At 41.7% G+C, this 21,496-nt stretch overlaps 1 long non-coding RNA gene across 1 annotated transcript in view; it reads left to right on the top strand.

Moving 5' to 3' along the window:
- LOC307194894 overlaps positions 1-21,496 on the top strand; it is a 182,928-nt gene that overhangs the window by 96,205 nt on the left and 65,227 nt on the right. Inside the window, exon 2 of the long non-coding RNA XR_013830653.1 lies at positions 14,045-14,165. This is a non-coding gene — a long non-coding RNA (uncharacterized lncRNA). The remainder of the gene's footprint in view (positions 1-14,044; positions 14,166-21,496) is intronic.

Below are 21,496 nucleotides of genomic sequence, written 5' to 3'. Positions count from 1 at the left end.
AGAGCCGTGTGCCCTTCAGGGAGGGCCCTGTGCAAAGCCTGCTGCCTGCACGGCCGCTAGGCAGGGTCGCCCTAGAACTGCCTTTCTGTCCTCTGCCTCCTGGGATCCCACGGAGAGAAAAGCCTGAGTGGGGAAGGACTGGGGTTATCCGGGCATGCAGCACTTCACTTTCTTCAGGCCTTGATGTCTGCGTGTTGGCCCAGAGCTGAAGGCAGTGGAGTCACGCCCACCCAGAACAGCCAGCCACCCTGCAAGAGGCCAGTTCCTCTGTGGCCTACTACTGCACTTCTTCCATCTCCCATTTTCTCCCACTGGGCTTTTTGCACATGTGCCTCACCTCCCTAGAATGGCCTTCCCAACCCCCCTTGGCCTGGCCAACTTTTATTTATTTATTTTTTGCGGTACGCAGGCCTCTCCCTGCTGTGGCCTCTCCCGCTGCGGAGCACAGGCTCCGGACACGCAGGCTCAGCGGCCATGGCTCACGGGCCCCGCCGCTCCGCGGCATGTGGGATCTTCCCGGACCGGGGCACGAACCCGTGTCCCCTGCATCGGCAGGCGGACTCTCAACCACTGAGCCACCAGGGAAGCCCGGCCTGGCCAACTTTTGCTCGTGTTCAGGAACCCACGCAAATGTGGCACTTCCCAGCCACACCCACCTCCTCCGCAGTCTGGGTTAGTCCTCCGCCTTCCCATGAGCTCCTGTGTTCTGCTCTGTCAGCTTTTATCATTCTGCCTTGTGGTATAATCAGCTTCCCCATTTGTGAGCAAGCCTACTGAAAACAAAAGTTCTGGCTTACTTCTTCTGTACCTCCTGTCCTTTACCCAGAACCAGTGAAATGTACGTTTGCTCACTCATTGGTTCATTCCCTAAATACTGGAGCAGGCCCAGTACTTGGTGCTGAAGACACTAGAGCAAAGACAGATGAGATCTCTGTCCTCAAGGAACCTGTATCCTAATGAGGGAGATAGACAAATAATTGTAGATCAGTAGTAAGGTCAAGAAGAAAATAAACAAGGTACTTTGATCAGCATCAGCAGGGGCTTCCTGCTTTAGGAAGAGTGATCAGGGCGGGCACAGGAGAAGGAATGAATGAAAGAATGAATGGGTCAGCTAAAGGAGGCTAAGGCCGGCCCCGAATGTGCAGGGCTCACCCTGTGATTCTAGAAGGCAGCTCACAAAGGATGGAGAAACTCACATTCAAATTCAGATACAGCCTCTAGAAGAAATGCCCAATAAGATCCCCTATCGCCAAGGGTGGCAGGGCAGCCCCTATCGCCAAGGGTGTTCTAGCCTTAAGGAATACAACCCTCTGAGGGGAGATACCTGGGAGTCCAAAGAAAGGAAGTAAGGAAATGAGGCTGCTTTCTGGCTGATCCAGACCAACAAGAGAGGCTCCCTGAGTTCCTGCCTCAGGTGCTGCTGACCTACCCAGACAGCATTGTTGGGGGAGCTCCATCCTGGAGAGGAGGGCTCCTGGGTGAGGACCCTTCTGCTCCCGAGGCACCGTCCTGCCCCATGGGGTTTATGGAACATGCCACACCTACGCGCAACAGGTGCAGGTCTCTTTTGTCAGCGGTGGTACTTCCTGGGCCTCTGAAGAACCCAGCCCACACCCAATGGGGATGGCATCTTGTCTGTCCAGTAGAAGGAGAAATGGCCTCCAGTTGTTCTTCCAGGTGTTCTGGACCCCTTCGTGAGAGCTTTCAAAATGCTAGGCCTACCGCCACTCTGAGTGGGAAGTAAATGCTGGCGTATGGCAGATATAAGACTATTTGCAAATAATAAATACTAGCCAACATGCAGTGAGTGCTTACTTACTCCGTGCCAGAGTGTAAGTAATATTTATTCACATACACATAATTGTAAGTGCTTCTATACCGGCTTGTTAGAATATACTGAATAAACAAGACCAACTTCGTTTCTCAATCTCACCCAAGGCAGAGTGCATCGGACACTCAGGTAGAATCCTGCCTTCCGGGCCTCTGTGCGTGAGGGATGCGTGGAGCAAGCCTCCAATTGCCATATGCTTAAGGTCCCACATCTTTAAAGTGTGTTCACGGCTTTCCTTAAAAATCTTGGGACTTCCCTGGTGGCACAGTGGCAAGAATTCACCTGCCGATGCAGGGGACACGGGTTCGATCCCTGGTCCTGGAAGATCCCACATGCAACGGAGCAACTAAGTCCGTGTGCCACAACTACTGAGCCTGCACTCTAGAGCCCAAGAGCCACAACTACTGAGCCCATGTGCCACAACTACTGAAGCCCCTGTGCCTAGAGCCCGTGCACTGCAACAAAGAGTAACCCCCTCTCGCCACAACTAGAGAAAGCCTGAGCGCAGCAACGAAGACCCAATGCAGCCAAAAATTAATTAATTAATTTTTTAAAAATCTATTAAAAAAATACGACACAAATCAACATACTACAAAAAAAAATCTTGAATCTGAAAAATGAGAACACAAACCCCTCCTGGCAGGTAGAGTGAGCACTTGGGAACATGTCTGGTGAAGGGGCTATGCGGTAGTGCACACCTGATTCTCAGTTGCTCATCAGCGCACCCACACACAGGTCACTAGGAAGAGAGTGAGCAGGTGTGCACAAGTTCTCTCTGCCCAGCCCCGCCCGGCACTTTGGGATCCTTGATCTACTTCCTCCTGGCATTTCCTGTGCCGTAAATCTGCACCCTCCCTCCCTTCTTCCCTCCCACACCCCCTGTAGCTATACAGAGTCTGTCTCTGGCCTCCCCAGGTGCTTCCTGAGCTGTCATCTCTGATCAGAACTCTGCTCTCTGTGACCTGGAGCTTCCTTGCCTCTAGATCCTGTCAGTGCTCCAGCACCACTTTGGAAGGGGCTGGGTGGGGCAGGGAGTAGGGTGGGTAGAAGCCAGGGAGAGAGGAAATAAAATACAGGAAGAAGAAAGGGAGACAACAAGAAGAGCAAAGAAGAGCAACGAAAAGAAGGAAAGAGAAAAGGAACAGGAAAATGCCTGGGCAGTGGAAAGATGAAAAGGAGCATGGGGGAAGCAAGAACGCTGCAGGGGGCGTGTGGTCTGGGGAGGCCCAGCAAAGCACTGAGCCAGAGACGTCGGGGCTGGCGACCAAAAGGAAAAGATGATCACCAGGGACGATCTCAGACTTCTGTACTTGTCCTGGGCTAGTGGGTCTCAAATTTTAATGTAAATAAAAATCACTTGGGATGCTTGTTAAAACACAGATTCCTATACCAGAGTTCTGAGTCTTTACATCTGCGCGGTGTCCTGGAAATCCGTTTTGTTGGTGTTCTTTTTTAACAAACGGCCCAAGAGCTTCTGATGAAGATGTTGGGAAATGCTGTCCCTTGTTGTTAGGGGGGCACCTTGTGGCACAGAAGACTCCGAGGCAGTTACCCTCAGAATTTGACATTTTAAATATTCAGCTTTGGAACTGAACTGCCTTGGACCATGTCTGCAAAAGCTGGGCTCCAGAGATGGGCCGATTCTGCAGGAATCCGGGAGGCTGGCAGAGGCTCCCTGAATGACAGGATTCTCATCTGTGGTGTGGAAGGTTAAGTCAGACAATCTTCAAGGATCCTTTCACCTGGAAGAATCCTTCTATTCTCCTGAAATGTGATGCCCATCCTGGTCCCGCTGATAGATTCTGTTTTCAGAGACCAAAAACCTTGCCCCCAGTTCCTTCCTCCTCTATCGATACATGTTAGACTGTAGAAGTGTTTTGCCTGTTTAAAGGCACATTTTAAGAACGAACTTTGTGCTTTACGACCTACTTTGAAGTTGATGTCAATATGTTAAGTTATATGTGTAATATTTCACACCTCTCTATTGGAGTATCTCTAATTCCTTACAAAGAAGATGATGTATGTTTTAAAGTATAGAAGCAAGATCAGGATGTCAGCAGGTTTGGTTTCTTCTAAAGCCTCTTTCCTTGGCTTGCAGATGGCCACCTTCTCACTGTGTCCTCACATGGCCTTTCCTCTTTGCTGCATGCCTGGTGCCCTTCTGTGTGTCCAAATCTCCTCCTCTTATAAGAACACCGGTCAGGTTGGATTAAGGCCCACCCTAAAGGCCTCATGTTTATTTAATTACTGCTTTAAAGGCCCTGTCTCCAAATAGAGTCACATTCCAAATATCTCCAAATAAAGGGCTTCAATGTATGAATTTTGAGGGGATACAATTCAACCCCAAACAGTTCCAATCACCTCAATCACAAAAGCTTAAAGTGGGCAGATGGCTGACCCAAAGGCAGACAGTCCATAGGTTAGTCAGCAGGCCATCAAGTGGCTTGATATGGAAACTCTGTCCAGTGAAGAATAATGGTAATTACGTAGAAAAAACATATTCCTTCTTGAGAACTTGGAGTGGAAAATATAAAAAGAAGCAGGCAGTTGGACATAGGAAGAAGTGCTGAACTGTTGATGGTATATGTCCCCAGGCTCGTCCTTTCCATTTGTCCCATGCCCTGGTGCTCAGCAGAATGTTTGAGATAAACTCCTTGAGTCCAGCTTTGAAATAAGATTGCTCCTCCCCGCAACTTTTTTTTCTTCAGGCAATATCTGGCATCCTGCCTCATCTCTGGAATGCCTCGTTCCTTGCTTCTAGTTTACTAAAAATTAAAGAACTCCCCAGCTACCTTCTATTTGGAGGCACTGAGGAGAACAAGAGTAACTGCAGAGACAATGCGGAATAGTCCCCAGTGAGATGCAAGCTCTATTCAATGTTCCAGTTACTCTCGCTGTGATGCATATGACCCCGAACTTATGGCAAAAACAAAACAAAACAAAAACATTTGATTATGCCCACATGTTCTGTGGGTCAGGAATTCAGAGAGGGAGAGCTTATCACTGTACAGCAATGTCTGGACTCTCAGCTGGGAAGACTTGAACAATCAGAACCTTCTGAAGGCTCACTGCTCACATGTCTTGTAGTCGATACTGGCTGTTGGCTGGGACACCTATACGTATCCTCTCCTCGTGGCTGCTTGGACTTCAGTGCAAAGCGCCTGGGTTTTAAGAATGAGATCCCAAGGGAACCAGGCAGGACACTATATCACCATGTATGATCTAGCCTCACTTCCACTGTGGTCGTAAATCTGCCCAAATTCAAGAAAAGGGAACGTAGACCCTGCCCCTCCCCAGCAAGAGAAATGGCAAGATCATGTTGTAGGAAGACAGGAAATACTGTTGTGGTCATGTTTGGAAAATACAGTCACGACAGCACATCCTCAGACCACAATACTTCATTCACATCCTCCCACCTGCAAACTATACCGATCCCCTCCCCCAAGACCACCAAGTCCCAACTCATCATGACACCAGCTCAAGTCATTTCATTCAGGTCCATGTGTGCATGAATTCCCCAGATGCAGCAATTTAGGCTCCACTTCTCCAATCTAAATACCAGAGAATTAGCTTTGGCCCCTACACAGCCAATATACAATGAGGGGAATCTAACCAATGTGGACACTATTGTTCAAAAGGGGGGAAAACAAGAGGCACACAGCAATCACAGGTCTGTAAGCAATCCTGAAAGCCAGCTGGGCACATGGGGCCAGTTTTTGTTGCGGGTTCAGCTCTGCTGCTTTGTTCTGTGGCTCTTAGCTCTTCCCTTGGGGCTCCTGGTTCTGCCCTTTGAGTCATCATTCCGTTGCAATAAGACTGGCCTGAGTTAGCAGCTGAGTAGTTTTCTCAACCAGCTCCTTGTCTATAGTGATTGAGGGGTCCAAAGTTCTCCTTTCATTTCACACTGTTTGTCACTTTCAATCCAAGCCAATACAATTCTTTTTAAAACTCTGTGAACTTTTAGGTATCGATTTATAATTTACTCCACTAGGCAAAAAAGCCACAGCCACAAATGCTTGGAGATAGGTCTTTCTTGACCTTCAGCTCCCTGTGAGGCTGCTGTGGGGCAACACCCTTAAGACTCTTTTAAGCCATATTATTAAACAGAGAAAGAGGCAAGGTTCTAAGAACTTCTCTGCAGTGAGGGTCGTGAATCTTGGAAGAGGAGTGAGGTCGGGAAGCTGAGCCCACCTTTCCATTCAAAGTCAAAAGCCACAAGGAGGGCTGGAAGTGATGCTTCCATGGGCAGAAGTCAAAGTCAAACCCTCTTTGGAGCGAAGTTTCACCAAGTTAGACTATAGGACTTTCTTATTAAGCTCAAGTAGAGGACTAATGAAGATGACCAAGCATGCTAGAAGCTGTGCCACTAGTGAGGATAGATATAGAATTGGAATTGGAATTGTAGATGAAGAAAACAGTATTGTTATGAATATAATTAATGAAATATTGGTTCCAATAACAAAGATGAGCATACGAGAATCCACCAACAGTGAACAATTTTAAAATACCACTCCACAAGTTGCTTATTTATTAAAAACAGAAAAAAAAAATACCTCTAAATGGAGAAATGTGATGGATACCAACTTAACTAAGTGATAAAAGTTTACAGCATCGATGATGGGACTGTCTGCCATCTTACACCTCCTGATATGATGTACTGAAAAGGATACAATATTACATATGCAGTACTCCTGCCCCACCCCCCAAATTTAATCTGAATCTAAGCATGAGGAAACAATCAGGTAAATCCAAATTGAGGGACATTTTACAAAACAACTGGCTTGAGCTCTTCAGAATTATCAAGGTGATAAGATAATTTTTTTAAAGGTTCAGAAACTGATCTAGATTTAAAAAAAAAACTGGACAACTAATGGAATGAATTATCTTAATTCTATCCTGGATTGAAAAAAAATTTTTTTTCTTCCAGTTTTATTAAGGTATAATTGACATACAGCACTGTAAAAGTTTAAGGTGTACAGCATAATGATTTGACTTACATATATCATGAAACAATTATCACAATAAGCATGGTGGTCATCCATCATCTCATGTAGATACAGAATTAAAGAAATAAAAATTGCTTGTGTTGTGAACTCAGGATTTACACTCTTAACAACTTTCATATATAACTTACAGCAGTGTTAATTATGTTTATCATGTTGTACATTACATCCTGAGTACTTATTTAACTTATAACTGGACGTTTGTACCTTTTGACTGCCTTCATCCAATTTCCCCTCACTCCACACCTCACCTCTGGTAACCGTAAATATAATCTCTTTTGCTGTGAGTTTGTTTGTTTGTTTGTTGTTCGTTTTTGAAGTATAACTCACCTACACTATTAGGAACACTATTAGTTCCTGTTACACAACATGGTGATCTGGTATTTCTGTACATTTCAAAATGATCACCACAGTAAGTCCAGCTATGCTATGTCATCATACAAAGATAACATAGTTATTAACTATATTCCCCACACTGTATATTTCATACCCATGACTCATTTATTTTGCATCTGGAAGTTTGTACTTCTTAATCTCCCTCACCTTTTTCTTCCCTCCGCCCCACACCCTCCCCTCTGGCAAACACCTGTTTGTTCTCTGTATCTAGAACTCTGTTTCTGTTTTGTTTCGTTTGTTCATTTGTTTTTTAGATTCCACATATAAGTGAAATCATACAATATCTGTCTTTCTCTGTCTGACATTTCATTTAGCATAATACCCCCTAGGTCCATCCATGTTGTTGGAAATGGCAAGATTTAATTCTTTTTTTATGGCTGAGTAATATTCCATTGTGTGTGTGTGTGTGTGTGTGTGTGTGTGTGTGTGTGTGTGTTTATCTCATCTGTTGATGGGTGCTTGGGTTGCTTCTATATCTTGGGTATTGTAAATAATGGTACAATGAACATAGGAGTGGATGTATCTTTTCTAAATATTGAGACAATTGAGGATGTTTGAATTTGGTCTGTATAGTAGATAATATGTTTTCAATTGTGAGATTTCCTGAATGTGATACTTTTATGGTTGTCATGTAGGAGGATGTCCTTTTTTTAGAAAACGTGTTAAGATATTTAGAATAATAGTAACTGAATTCTCTGTGAAAAGAACTCTCAAATGGCTTACCAAAAATATACTTGTGTGAATGTGCATACGTGTGGAGAGAAAGAGATAAAGCAAATGTGGCAAAATGTTAATTGGTAAATCTAGATAAAGGGTAAATGGGCATTCATTGTACTATTCTTGCAAATTTTCTGTAGGTTTGAATTTTTTTAGAAAGGGTTACAGAAAATATTCGCAACTATAAAGAATGAGTAGTATGTACCATGTTAATTATTCATATCAACACTCCCCCAGATATGTTGGGTCATCCTTTCTGCAGGCTGAAGCAAAGCTTTTTACTACCCATTTTTGGCAAGGCTCAGCAAGATGAGGTAACTTTCCCAAGGTCACAAAGAAAAATGTTAAATAAGGTACCAACTAAGCAGAAGCCAGAAAGCCAAAGATTCAGACACCCCCAAATTTCCAAAATTTTCCTACCCACGTGAAAATATCTTCTTCATCCTTGACTAAATAGGAAAATTCAAATAAGGGATTCTGCTTCTTTTTATATCATTAACTAGTGTGTTCAGTAGATTAAAAGATGAGTTCCGGAAGAGAATATATTGATATAAAAATAAATTAATTAAATGAAATGAGGGGTGCTAAGATAATGGAATTCGAGTTGACATTCTCTGGCATTTCTCTTCATTCTTTTGATGTTCGGCCGAGGGAAATGCAAGACAAGGGGTTAGCGCTGCTAGGAATAACTGCCATCAACCACCAAATTAGGGAGTCACTAGAGCAGAACGATTCTCAGATTTCAGTGTCCCTCAGGACACATTTTCCTTTCCTTCATTTATCACCTGCATGCAACATCTGGTGCAAATCCCAGCAATCCCGCACCTGTGGGTCACTGCTCAGCTCAGGTTCTGTGGACCCGATCTCATGCCTGTGGCAAATCTCACTGTGACTTAAAAGCCTGGGGAGAGTAGCCTAGAGAGGTGGCCTCAGTCAGGACACTGTGGAGCCGAAAGAGTGTTGCGTAGTTCTGTTGAATTAAAAAAAAAAAAAAACAATCTCTGTATGTGCATGACCTTGAGGAACAGGACTGTTAGAGACAGATAAGATTATTGTACTCCTCTCTGTCTCTCTCAAGTGAACCAAATATTACAATCCCCATTTTGTCTTCCCAGACTCAGGGATCAGGTTTGCGTTTTTTTCTTCTTGCTTCTTTTAGTCAGAGGCGATTACCTTCAAGTTTGCTTTAACAACTCGTGGCGTATGTGTGATTTTATGTGTGATACATTAAATAGTAGTTTTAGAAAATCTGTTTTCCAGTTAGCCTCACTAAAATAGCTTGTCGTGGAAGAGATACCAACTGTCCTAGGAAACAGAGGCTGGTATATGCTGAGATTCTTTCACTCCAAGGTCTTGACAACAGTTTACCGTCATCAGAATAAAGATACCAATAGACTCCAGAGCTACCCGTATCAGAAACATTCCCTCCTCACAGCTCAAGCTGCAGGGGAAAAGCGAAGAACCTGGAGCCGGAAAGGCAGCACCTGCCCTTGATTATCTCACCAATGAGAAAGAGATTACTCATGGTAACTCAGTTTACATTTTATTTCTCACTCCTTTGACTTCTTGGTCAGTCCTAGACTGCCTGGCTTGCCTGGTATATTCACAGGATTCCTCGCCAAGGAAAACTACGTTGCAGGGAGCACAGTGGTACAGTAAGCACTCAGTAGAGGACCTGAAAAGGTGAATTGACAGAGAAATCTGACTGGTAAGAGAGCATGGGACTTGTGTGGCCAACATATGGATGGACAATGCAGAGATGGTAGTTCTCTTTCTGCTTCTGCCTCAGGGAAAAATTTAGGCACAAGATTGACAGAAAGGAATGATCTGGTTGGTCTACTCGTCCCTCCTGATGTCCACACCAACACAGTCAATCCTGTGGTAGCAAAGGAGCTAAAACGAAGTCATAGCTATCCTCATGAAGGGACTTGAACACTCAGTGAACCGTGGAGCCAAGCTCTGCTTAAGGTTCGTTGTTGTTTCTTCATCAAGTCAGAATAAGAGGAAAAATAGAGAAAAGGTTATTGTCTTTATCATTACATCTTAATGTTAAAAATAATTTTATTTTGATCTCCTACAGTGTGCTAGATAGGCTGGGAGATACAGAAATAAGTGATCCACGTCCCTTCTCCCAAGTTGCTCAGAGTAGAGTCGAGACGGCTGCGTGAAACCAGGGCAATAAATCAATAAAAAAGGAGAGACGGACAATCCAGAAAAGATAGTAGGCATGAGGCAGCATCCCAGCAAGTATGGGAAGAAAGAGGGTCCGTACCCAGGAACTAGAGAAGAAACATCTCTTCCACAGTGACAGGAGGAAAAGAGCAGAGGGTGAATAATTATGCAATGCGGTATACAGCAAGGTCACCAATGCTTGTAATGGAACTGCTTTGAGCCATGATGGATTTGACACTATCATAGTCTCAGAAGTTTCCAAAATGGATGGCTTACGTTAAGAAAGAAAGAAAGAAAGGAAGGAAGAAAGAAAGAAAGAAAAGAAAGAAAGAAAGACAGAATTTAGAATCATTAGAGTAAGGATTTGGGGGGAAAGTACTTAATTATACTTAGGAGTTGTTTCTTTAAGTCATGCTCTCTAGGTATATTCGTCTTAAGCTTGGTGATTATTACCTCTGAAGTCAAAAATTTTAATAAAAATTCCACTGTTTTTTAAAACATAACTCAATGTTTATATAAAGGATAAGGCAATGAGTTTTTTGTTTGTTTGTTTTAAAAAGTAAACTTTTTATTTTATGATAACTTGTAATTTACAGAAAATTTGGAAAGATAATGCAGAGCCCCCCAGATAGCCTATACTGTTTCCTGTAATGCTAATATCTTACATTAGTGTGGTACATTTGTTACAACTTATTAACCAATATTGATACATTATTATTAACTAAAGTCTGTGCTTTATTCAGATTTCCTCTATTTTTACCTAAGGCAATGAGCTATTTAACTTATTCCCAAAATATAAACACAGAGATCAAACCTGGAGAATGAACTAAAGAAATACAAACATCTAGGTCAAATGCTTTCTGTCACTAGATTTACTAATTTAACCACAATTCAGTAAGTCTTCTAAGCCTGAGTTGTGCATTGAGCCTAAACCCAGTTCTGCGGAAGTCTTGCAAATCTGATGGGACATCAAAACTAGAGTTAGTTTTGCTTGAGAGTCACAAGACTTTGACCAGCTGGTCACAATTATGTTAGCTCTTTAGCTGTTTACTAGCATCAGAATTAAGGCACCAATAGACTCAGTATTGAAAAAACTATCAGTATTAGAAAAATTCCCTCCTCATGGTTCAAGTCATGGAAGAAAAGCAAAGAACCTGGAGTCAGATAGGCAGAACCTGCCCTTGATTATCTCACCAGTGAGAAAGGGACTACTCATGGTAACTCAGTTTATGTTTTATTTCTCACTCCTTTGACTTCTTTCTCAGTCCCAGACTACCAGTGAGTTCAGTAACTACCAGTCCCTTCTAGGCATCCTAAAGGGTCTTTGCTCTTTTTAGTTTAACATTTCAGTTCAATTTAAACATCAGCCAGTGTTTGATAAAAAATTTTTAAATGGAGGTATGAAATAGATTCCCCACTGAAAGCGAATTCTTCTCTTTTCTTCCTCAGATTTTCCAAGTATTGGGAGATCTTTAAAAAATAGAATATTGGGTTTCCCATGAATGATTCTGACCCAACAATTCCATCTCTGGCATCCCCACAACCGCAGTTAGTAGTTAAGTGTCTAGTCAGGAATTTCTCTACCACTGAGCAGATTAGATTTCAAAGAATTGTTAATAAGTCCATTTGTACATAAGTCTACAGTGAAGCTACATGGTAACCAATGTGCATATATCAGTACAATAGAGCCCACCTACCTGGGTTCAAATCCCAACTCTGCCGTTTATTACCTGCAACCTGGCTACATAAACTCTCTGTGCCTCAGTTTTCTCATCTTTAAGATGTGGGGGGGGGGGGAGGGAATGATAATAATAGCTCTTTGATGTGAGAATTAAATTCATTTGTACACTTAGAACAGTACCTGACACATTAAAAAGTGTTCAATAATTGTCAACACTGTTAGCTATACAAGCTTCAATTTCTTCAGAGAACTGTAGATATTGATGGCTTCAGTTCCAACTCTTCTTCATTTCAGATCTCTTAAAAAGATGCTCTTATTTTATCTTTATTTTCACTGCATATAAAATTTATAAGAGACTAGGTCTTCAACAACTGTGGACATTTACATAAATCTCTCAACAACTATGGACATTTTCATAAAGTTAGGATTCTGATATCTGAACAGTGAAACTATCTTTTTCATAAAACTTAATGGCTATAATATCAAAGTGGTATTAGATACTAGTTTTTTAGCTCACTCTTTGTGTTTTGCTTTGCCCTTCAGAAAAAGCAAAACCCAGCAAACGCACCTTAAGCCATGACTGATGGCAAAACTATAATGGCCACAGGGGACTGCTGATAACATCTGTTGGCGGGGGCAGAGTTTATATGCATAGCTCTGTATCTATAAAATTAGTAAGTTGAAAGGTCATAGAGGATGTTCTATACTAGAATTAAGAGATGAAAAATACATATTCATCTAAAAAAATATGTCGACTCTGTGTATCACCAGTGTCCAGAGGAGTGCCTGGCATAAATAGGTACACAATAAATAGCTGTTGTTGAATGAGGGAATGACAGGTACTTTGGTGAACACTATTTTTATATCATCTCTAGTACTTAAAGCAAACAAAAAGAGGGTAGGATTATTATCTGTACTCTACAGATAAGGAAACTGAAACTCAGGCTGGTTAGATAACCTGAATGCCCAGCTATCCAATTCTGAAAGCTTCCTTCTCCACAATTCCACGCAGCAGGGTGAAAAGTTATTCATCTGAGATATTGTGTGGAGTACTGGAGAGAGAGACTAAGGTCAGATAGCAGAGGACAACTGACTAGAACTTCATTTGAATGATAACTCCAAGACCCCCCTCAGTTCACAGAATGAAACAGAAAAACAAGACACCACATCTGAGCCAGAGTGAGAGGAAGAGCCCAAGTATGCCCACTAATCTGGATGAGATCTGGAAGGACGGACAGGAGAGTAGGGAGCCCAGCCTAGATTCCCAAGTTTCAGAGGGACCAGGAAAGGCAGAGCTTTCTTTGCTTTCCATCAGATTTGTTCCTTTATTCATTAATGGCTTCTTCATTTTCCTGATTATAAAAGATTTTCATTTTTAAAAATTTCAGGCTATTTAGAAAGATACTTTTAAAATGTAAAAATATTCTCTGATCCCACCACATGGAGTTAACATTGTGCTGTATAACCTTCCAGATTTTTTTCTCTATGTGATTGTTACACACTTTTTTAATGCACAAAGCAGGACCCCTTTTGAAAGCCCAAGGCTGCACCCCACAGACCTACCCCTGTTTGTCCTAATAGCACAGCAAAAGTTCAAGTTTCTGACACTCCTGGCCTCAATGTTCATTTGTAAAATGAGAAGATCACCATTGTCTATCAGCCTACCTTTATGTAAAACAAAATTACCTATATCCGTTGGGCTGTAGGGGATGTTTTCTCTTTCAAAATTAAGGTGCCCAGTTCTTATTACAATCCTTCACTGATGATATCAACACAGAAATTATAAAAAGTGGGCTTCCCTGGTGGCGCAGTGGTTGGGAGTCCGCCTGCCGATGCAGGGGACACAGGTTCGTGCCCTGGTCCGGGAGGATCCCACATGCCGCGGAGCGGCTGGCCCGTGAGCCATGGCCGCTGAGCAAAGAAATTATAAAAAGCGAAGCAAACAATGAATACTTACACTTATTTCAAAATGCCATTTTAAATACTCACCTGAAAACACACAACCCATGACTTATTAAACGCACACTGATAAAGTCCTAGTGTAACATTTTAGCTGTTGGAGATCCACCTGGGCTTATCTTTAGATGTAGGGCTTTATATAGTATTCAATAGAAATCAAACCAGTCTTTGGATAAATAAATTGTGATTTTTTTTTTTTTTTTTTTTACTTTGTTGAAATAAACATGCTTATTGTTTTCTCTGTCTGTCCTCTTTAACTACAGTGTTTTTGTTGAACCACAACAGGTGACCCTTATAAACGTGCTGTCACGTCCAGGCAGGAATGGTAAAGCCAGCCGAGGAAGCCGACTGGCTTTAGCAAGATGGCAGCTCCAGGGACAGCACATCGGCCTGAGAGAAACAAGAGGTGAGCAACCTGTTGCATACAGCATCTGATTTCCAAAAGGTGGAACACTTTCTACATTCAGACTGGGTAGGTTTAGATCTCTGATCCACACCTAATTAACTTGTACCTTTAAGTTGGTGTAAAATTTAAGTAAAGAAGTACAGTGGTGGCACGTGTGGTCAGTATTTAGCAGATATTGGGTATGATGATGATGAAGGAATTTTCCGAGTGTCATATGTACCCAGTACTACAGAAAACACAAAGAGAAAGTTCCTGCCATGTAGTGAGCATTGTCAAATATTGGGTCAAGTACTTTATTTGCTTTGTATGATTTCATCCTGACAACAACTTTATATGTATTCTTAAAGTTTTGTTAACCCCATTTCTCAGATAAGAAAACTGAGACTTAGATGAAATTTGTTCAAAGCCACAACACCTAAAAAACTCTTTCTCTAGAGAAAAAAGAGAAGGGTGCACATATATTTGTTAAGTGCCTCACTAGCTCTGTATGTACCTAACCTAACATAGGTAAACCAAATTATTCTATCTAAATTTTTATGACACCAAGTGATGGTGAGGGTGTGCACAGTCATTCTCATACAGTTGCTAATAACTATCAAAAACATATGTTGTCTATACCTTTTAACCCAACAGCTTTGACAGTAAGAATTTATTTTACATATCTATTGGAACAAATATGCCAAGATGAAAGTACCATGAAATCATTACAAAATTATTTGTAATGCCAAAATGTGATAACAAAATAAAAGTCTTTCAGTATGGAACTAAACAAAGTATACTATACAAATAATAAGGTACCATATAGCCTTTAAAGGAATGGGGTAGATAGATAGAAAAGGTATCCAAGATATATATTTTGAGTGGAATTGTAATCCTATATCAGCTCTAAGTTCAAAGGACAGAAAAATCTTTATGAACAGAGACAACCAAGGGTTGCTTCTGAAGGAAAATGAGACTTGATTTTTGTTTCAAATAAAAAATGGAATTATTTTGGCCAGGCTGGGAAAAAGAGGGAGGACCAGGGAAGGCTGTTGTACAGTGGAAAGACCCCTGGTTTTAGAGTTCAAACCTCCAACCTGAGGCAGGCCCTCCTAGAGCTTTGACATGGAAGTACCCAGATTGGCAGAGAAAAAATGCATTCCTGGAGAAGATACAAAGTGGCTACTGGGAGGAGAGATTTCTTTTGAAGTCTCACATTCCCTTCCTTTGATTTTGGCTGATGGACACTATGTTGTTTCATTGAAACTGACAAATTAAGAATGTTGGACTGAATTGAAGAGAGCTGGTACAGCATATCAGGTTCAATGTACAAACAATTTCATTTTTCTTAGAGACGTGGTTTTTCAACAGCACAGGCTCCCATAATTATATGGACAAAAATAATGGAAACTGAAAACTAAGAATCAAGAGCTGTATTCACAGATAGTTGAATTTATTTGTCATAGCTGATGATTTTTATTTGTTTGTACTTGTTTATACATGTTTTTTTACAAGGTGACTAATTTTTCAAGAAGTGAAATGCGATGGCAGGTCTATATGTACTCCTCAGGAAGGGCCACTAATTCTCTGATTTGTATTAGGATTCTGTGTAAAACATCATTTGAAAAATAAATTCATGGCTCAAAAAGAAAAGGATTAAAAACCACAGCTTGAGGTACCAGCTAGTAACCTTTAGACGAGATATCTACACCGTGAAAAGGTCACAACAATAAATGGTAGTATCTGGGTTCATTTGAGTCATTTAAGACTCCAAAAGAGCTTATCTCCAAGATGTAACTGAGATTGAAAAGGTACATAGTGCACACTTGCAACAAACCAATGAACCATTGTTACTACTAAACACATTTATTAGTAAAGAACTTGCTAAGTAAATATTCTCACTAAAATGCATAAATGCCCTCATTAAGCCCACATCTAGGAGAGCAGCCTGGGGAAATGGAATAAACAGAGACAGCACTAGAAAGAGAACAGGCTCTGGAATCAGGCAGGCCTGAGTATGATGAGCTATGGGACCTTAGTCCAGTTGCATACACATTTGACACTTAGCTTTCTCAACCACAGAAAACGATAACCACTTCATGGGTCTGCTGTAAGCATTTTCCATAATATATTTATAGTGCCCGACACAGAGTAGATGTCAAAAAAATGATAGTTATTATTAGACAACTCACTTAACTCTGAGCCCAGTTTTCATATTTAGAAAACGAAAGCAATGATTCGTATGGGAGAATAAGTATGAAAAGGATTTGAGCTTTAAAATTATCTAAAGAGGGGCTTCCCTGGTGGCGCAGTGGTTGAGAGTCCGCCTGCCGATGCAGGGGACACGGGTTCTTGCCCCGGTCCGGGAAGAACCCACATGCCGCAGAGCGGCTGAGCCCGTGAGCCATGGCTGCTGAGCCTGTGCGTCCGGAGCCTGTGCTCTGCAAGGGGAGAGGCCACAACAGTGAGAGGCCCGTGTACCGCAAAAAAAAAAAAAAAAAAAAAATTATCTAAAGAGATAAGATTATTATCAATAATTGGTAGACAGTATATAAAGACATGAAGAATTAACTAATACATGGGTTACAGAAAATGTATGACTTCTATCTCTGAAAATATGGTAGGCTATATACTATACAAATCTTCCCAACAAAAAGCACTTAAAATTGCTGGATCACATATGGCAAGGCTCTGAGATGTATAGCTGACCTTCCATGGAAAGAAGGGAACTCCCTAGAGAGTACTGAAGAAAAGAGTATCCTGAGGATAACTTTCATTCTCTTTACCCATGGAAAAACATGAGAACAGGAGACAATTCCTTGAAACGCACAAGGTGGAGGGCTGAATCCAAGACCCCTGCATAAAGCCAAGAACATTGAAATATCCTCAATGAAGGGGAACAAGAAAAATATCTGCCCACCGACAAAGGGGGCATAAAACAATACTTGACATATTGTCCGGGACTCTTTGGAAAAAAGTCTCCTCTGAGAGTTCATAACCCCAACCTGCCCTCATGTGAATTAGGGGTTCATGTTTACACTATCTGTATAGTCTCAGAAACGCAAGATAAGAAAGGAATATAAAATGATCCTAGGTTATTAACAAAATCAAACTTTTAGCAAATGCCAAAATAAATCATACCTGGAGGGATAGATACTCAACACAGCTTCCACAGAATCCCACAGATAAAGCCAAGTTGAACATGAGCTCAAAAGTGAACACATAAAGAGCATGAGTGACTAAGCCACCATGAGTCAGAGTCAGCAAAAACAAAGGAGCTCAATCTGATTCCGAAGAATTGAGATAATGCAATTATTGGTTAAATTATAAAAATGTTTGTAAATTATTAATAAATTAATGATAACATTTAAAGCGTGAAAAAGTAACTATCAAGAAACAAGCAATTTCAGAAAAATTGAACTCCTAGAAGGGAAAAATGGTATGATTAAATTTAAAGCTAAAATAAAGAGCAGATTAAACACACCCGCAGAAAGAATTAGTCAACCAAGATAGAGCTGAAGACAAAATCCAGAATTCAGCATAGAGAAAGAGCTTAAAACTATGAAAGAGAGGGCTTCCCTGGTGGCGCAGTGGTTGAGAACCTGCCTGCCAATACAGGAGACACGGGTTCGAGCCCTGGTCTGGGAAGATCCCACATGTCGCGGAGCAACTAGGCCCGTGAGCCACAACTACTGAGCCTGCGCGTCTAGACCCTGTGCTCCGCAACAAGAGAGGCCGCGATAGTGAGAGGCCCGCACACCGCGATGAAGAGTGGCCCCTGCTTGCCGCAACTAGAGAAAGCCCTCACAGAGAAATGAAGACCCAACACAGCCAAAAATAAAAAAAAATGAAAGAGAAGGAAAACAACGTAATACTAGGATATGAAGTTTCGACATGTGTCCGACAAGATAGAGGACAGAGAGAATGGGGAAGACAGTATCTAATGGATAACGACCAAGGATTTTCCTAGAATTGGTGAAAAGCATGAATCCTTAGCTTCTGGATACACAAAGAATACCAAAGAGGAGAGAGAAAAATTGCTTTATAAATTTTACTTAGGTTTTATGTATGTTTTTGGCATGAGAGTCCTGTATAGCTAAGTCATAACCAGAAATAAAAGTCAGTTGTTATTCTTTAAAAATGGAACTTCAGATATTACCAGGAGGCAAGATGGAAAGATTTGTGGGGAAAGAAAGGTCTTTTCACCATCCTTCAAAGCAGCTATGAATTTTTCACCATCCGTATAAGCAGCTATGTATTCTTCTATCTCTGTTTTCATTCATTCATTCATTCAACACATAAACCACTGAGACTCTAATAAGTGCCAAGCACTGTTTTAGGAACTGAGAACATAGCAGTGACCAAGGCAGACAAAATCCCTGCTTTCACAAAACTTCTATTCTACTCTTTGAAAGAAACAGTAAATAAATAAACACAGAAGACAAATTCAGAAAGCAATAAGTGCTATAAAGAAAATAAAACAGGATAAAAAACAGAGTTCCAGGGGTTGGGGATCTGTTGTTGTGCTACTTTGGTTACAGTGTTGGGGGAAGTTTCCCCAAAGGAGGTAAAGACAGGCTGAAGTCTGAACTCTGAAAAGGATTCGGCAATTTCAGGAAGAGGGAACAGCGAACTCAAAGGCCTTAAGGCTGGAATAAACCTGTTCCTGTTTAAGGAAAAGAAAGAAGGCCAGATTACTGGAGCACAGAGTTCAGGGGCATGTGAGTGACGTGAGCTCAGGGAGAGGCAGGGACAGTTCATGTGGCTTTGTAGGCCATGCCAATGGGTCTATATTTTATTCATAGCACTATTGGAAGCCATTCATGTATTTTTAAGCAGTGAGTGGTGGGATCTGATTTAAATTTGTAGATGATACTTTAGCAGCTTAGTAGAGACTAGATTCCTGATGGGGCAAAAGAGAAAGTAGAGATCAACCCTTATTGGAGTTTCAACCTTTATTGGAGTGATCTAGCAGAGATGGTGAAAGTTGGGTCAGGCTGGCAGCAGTGAAGATGGAGAGAAGCAGACAGATTCAGGTTACATCTTGGAGGTAGAATCAACTCAACTTGCTGATGGATTGACTATAGGGAGAGAGGAAATGAGAAGAATCAAAAATATGCCTTGATTCTCAAGGTTTGGGGCTTAGTCATCCTGGGGGTGGTAGAGTCCATTCGCTGATATGGAGGAAAAATGGCGGGAAAAAGAGTTTAAGTGGATAAGTTAAGGTGCCTAAGAAAAGTTTGGAATGCTTATTAAACAACCTGGTAGATAGGTCAGAAAGGCAGCTGGATAAACTGCTCTGGAGATCAATGGCATGGTCAGGCAGTTAATGGCACATAGATGGTATCTGAAGACCCCAATTAGATAAGATTACTAAGGAGAAGGTGTTGATAAGAGAAGAGGTGGGGAGGGTGGAAAGAGGGGAACCAAAGGGTGAAGGTGAGAGAGCAGAGGGGAAAGAGGGGAGGGGAGGTTAATATTTAGAGGTCTGATGGAAGGAGCGGGGAGTGGATCCCAAAAATGCAATGAAAAAGAATGGCCAGTGTTTAAGGAGAAAACTCAGTCAATAAATTTACAGAAAGCAAAGGAAGAAAGCTTATCAAGAAAGAGGGACAAATGTGTAGGAAGCTGCCAAAAGGTAAAATAGAATAAGGATAGAATAGTGATCATTGCATTTGGCAAGATGCAGGGTACTGGTGAGTTTGACAAGGGCAGTTCCAGTGCAGTGGGGAGGACAAAGCTTTATTGGAGTTGGCTAAGGAGACACGAGGTGAGGAAATGGACACATGAATTCAAGTCAGTTGTTTTTTTTTTTTCCTGGTGTCTTACCCAAAAGTATACGGGTAATATATGGTAGTTCTATTTTTAGTTTTTTAAGGAACCTCCATACTGTTCTCCATAGTGGCTGTATCAATTTACATTCCCACCAACAGTGTAGGAAGGTTCTCTTTTCTCCACACCCTCTCCAGCATTTATTGTTTGTAGATTTTTTTGATGATGGCCATTCTGACCAGTGTGAGGTGGTATCTCTCTGTAGTTTTGATTGTATTTCTCTAATAATTAATGATGTTGAGCATCTTTTCATGTGCCTCTTGGCCATCTGTATGTCTTCTTTGGAGGAAAGTCTATTTAGGCCTTCTGCCCATTATGACCCAGCAATCCCACTCTTGGGCATATACCCAGAGAAAACCATAATTCCAAAAGATACATGTACCCCAATGTTCATTGCAGCATTATTTACAATAGCCAGGACATGTAAGCAACGTAAATGTCCATTAACAGAGGAATGGAAAAGAAGATGTGGTACACATCTGCAATGGAATATTACTCAGCCATAAAAAGAAACGAAATTGAGCTATTTGTAATGAGGTGGATAGACCTAGAGTCTGTCATACAGAGTGAAGTAAGTCAGAAAGAGAAAAACAAATATCGTATGTTAACACATATATGTGGAATTTAGAAAAATGGAACAGAGGAACCTATTTGCAAAGCAGAAATAGAGACACAGACATAGAGAACAAATGTATGTACACTAAGGGCGGGGGGGGGAGTGGTGGGATGGACTGGGAGATTGGGACTGATGTATGTACACTATTATGTATGAAGTAGAAGGCTGCTGAGGGCCTACTGTATAACACGGGGGAGGGAAACGAAGGTACAATCTGCTTGCAGGACATGTTAACCTTAAAAATGCATTCCAATATACATTTGGTGCAGACAAATACTGTTTGATTCCACTTTTATGAGGTACCTGGAATAGTCAAATTCATAGAGTCAGAAAGTACATTGGTAGATGCCAGGGGCCAGGGGTTGGGAGGGGGAATGGGGAGTTAGTGCTTAATGGAGACAGAGTTTCTGTTTAGGAAGGTGAAAAATTCGGAAGATGGACGATGGTGAGAGTTGCACAACAATGTGAAGGTACTTAATGCCACTGAACTGTACAGTTAACTGTGGTTAAAATAGTATGTTTTATATTCTGTGACTTTTACCACAATAGAAAAAACATTTAGAAAAAGTATATGGGTAGTATACGAGATATGCATTTAAGATGGAAACTAGAGTTTGCATTCTGATGGCCGCAACCCTGTGAGAGGGAGACACTCCACACAGAAGACAGAAAAAGAGTGTTTATAGGGGTCATTGCCTGAGGACCCAGAGCAGCAAGGAGGGGTTGGCCCTTGATAAGAATGAGGATGATGCATACACTGTGGGAAGGAAAGGCGGAGGATGGGTGGAGACGACGGTGGGAAGAAGGGAGCTCCTGTTGAACTGCTATTGTATGATCGTGAACTCCTGTGCCTCTCAGGCCAGGGTTGAGAGCTGAACCCCACTGGAGCAGTTTCTCCTTTTCA

The sequence above is a fragment of the Stenella coeruleoalba genome (assembly GCF_951394435.1).
Source record: "Stenella coeruleoalba genome assembly, chromosome: 1".
NCBI lineage: Eukaryota > Metazoa > Chordata > Mammalia > Artiodactyla > Delphinidae > Stenella > Stenella coeruleoalba.
The sequence above is the reverse complement of the archived record's forward strand: the minus strand, read 5'-3'. Positions and strand labels throughout refer to the sequence as shown.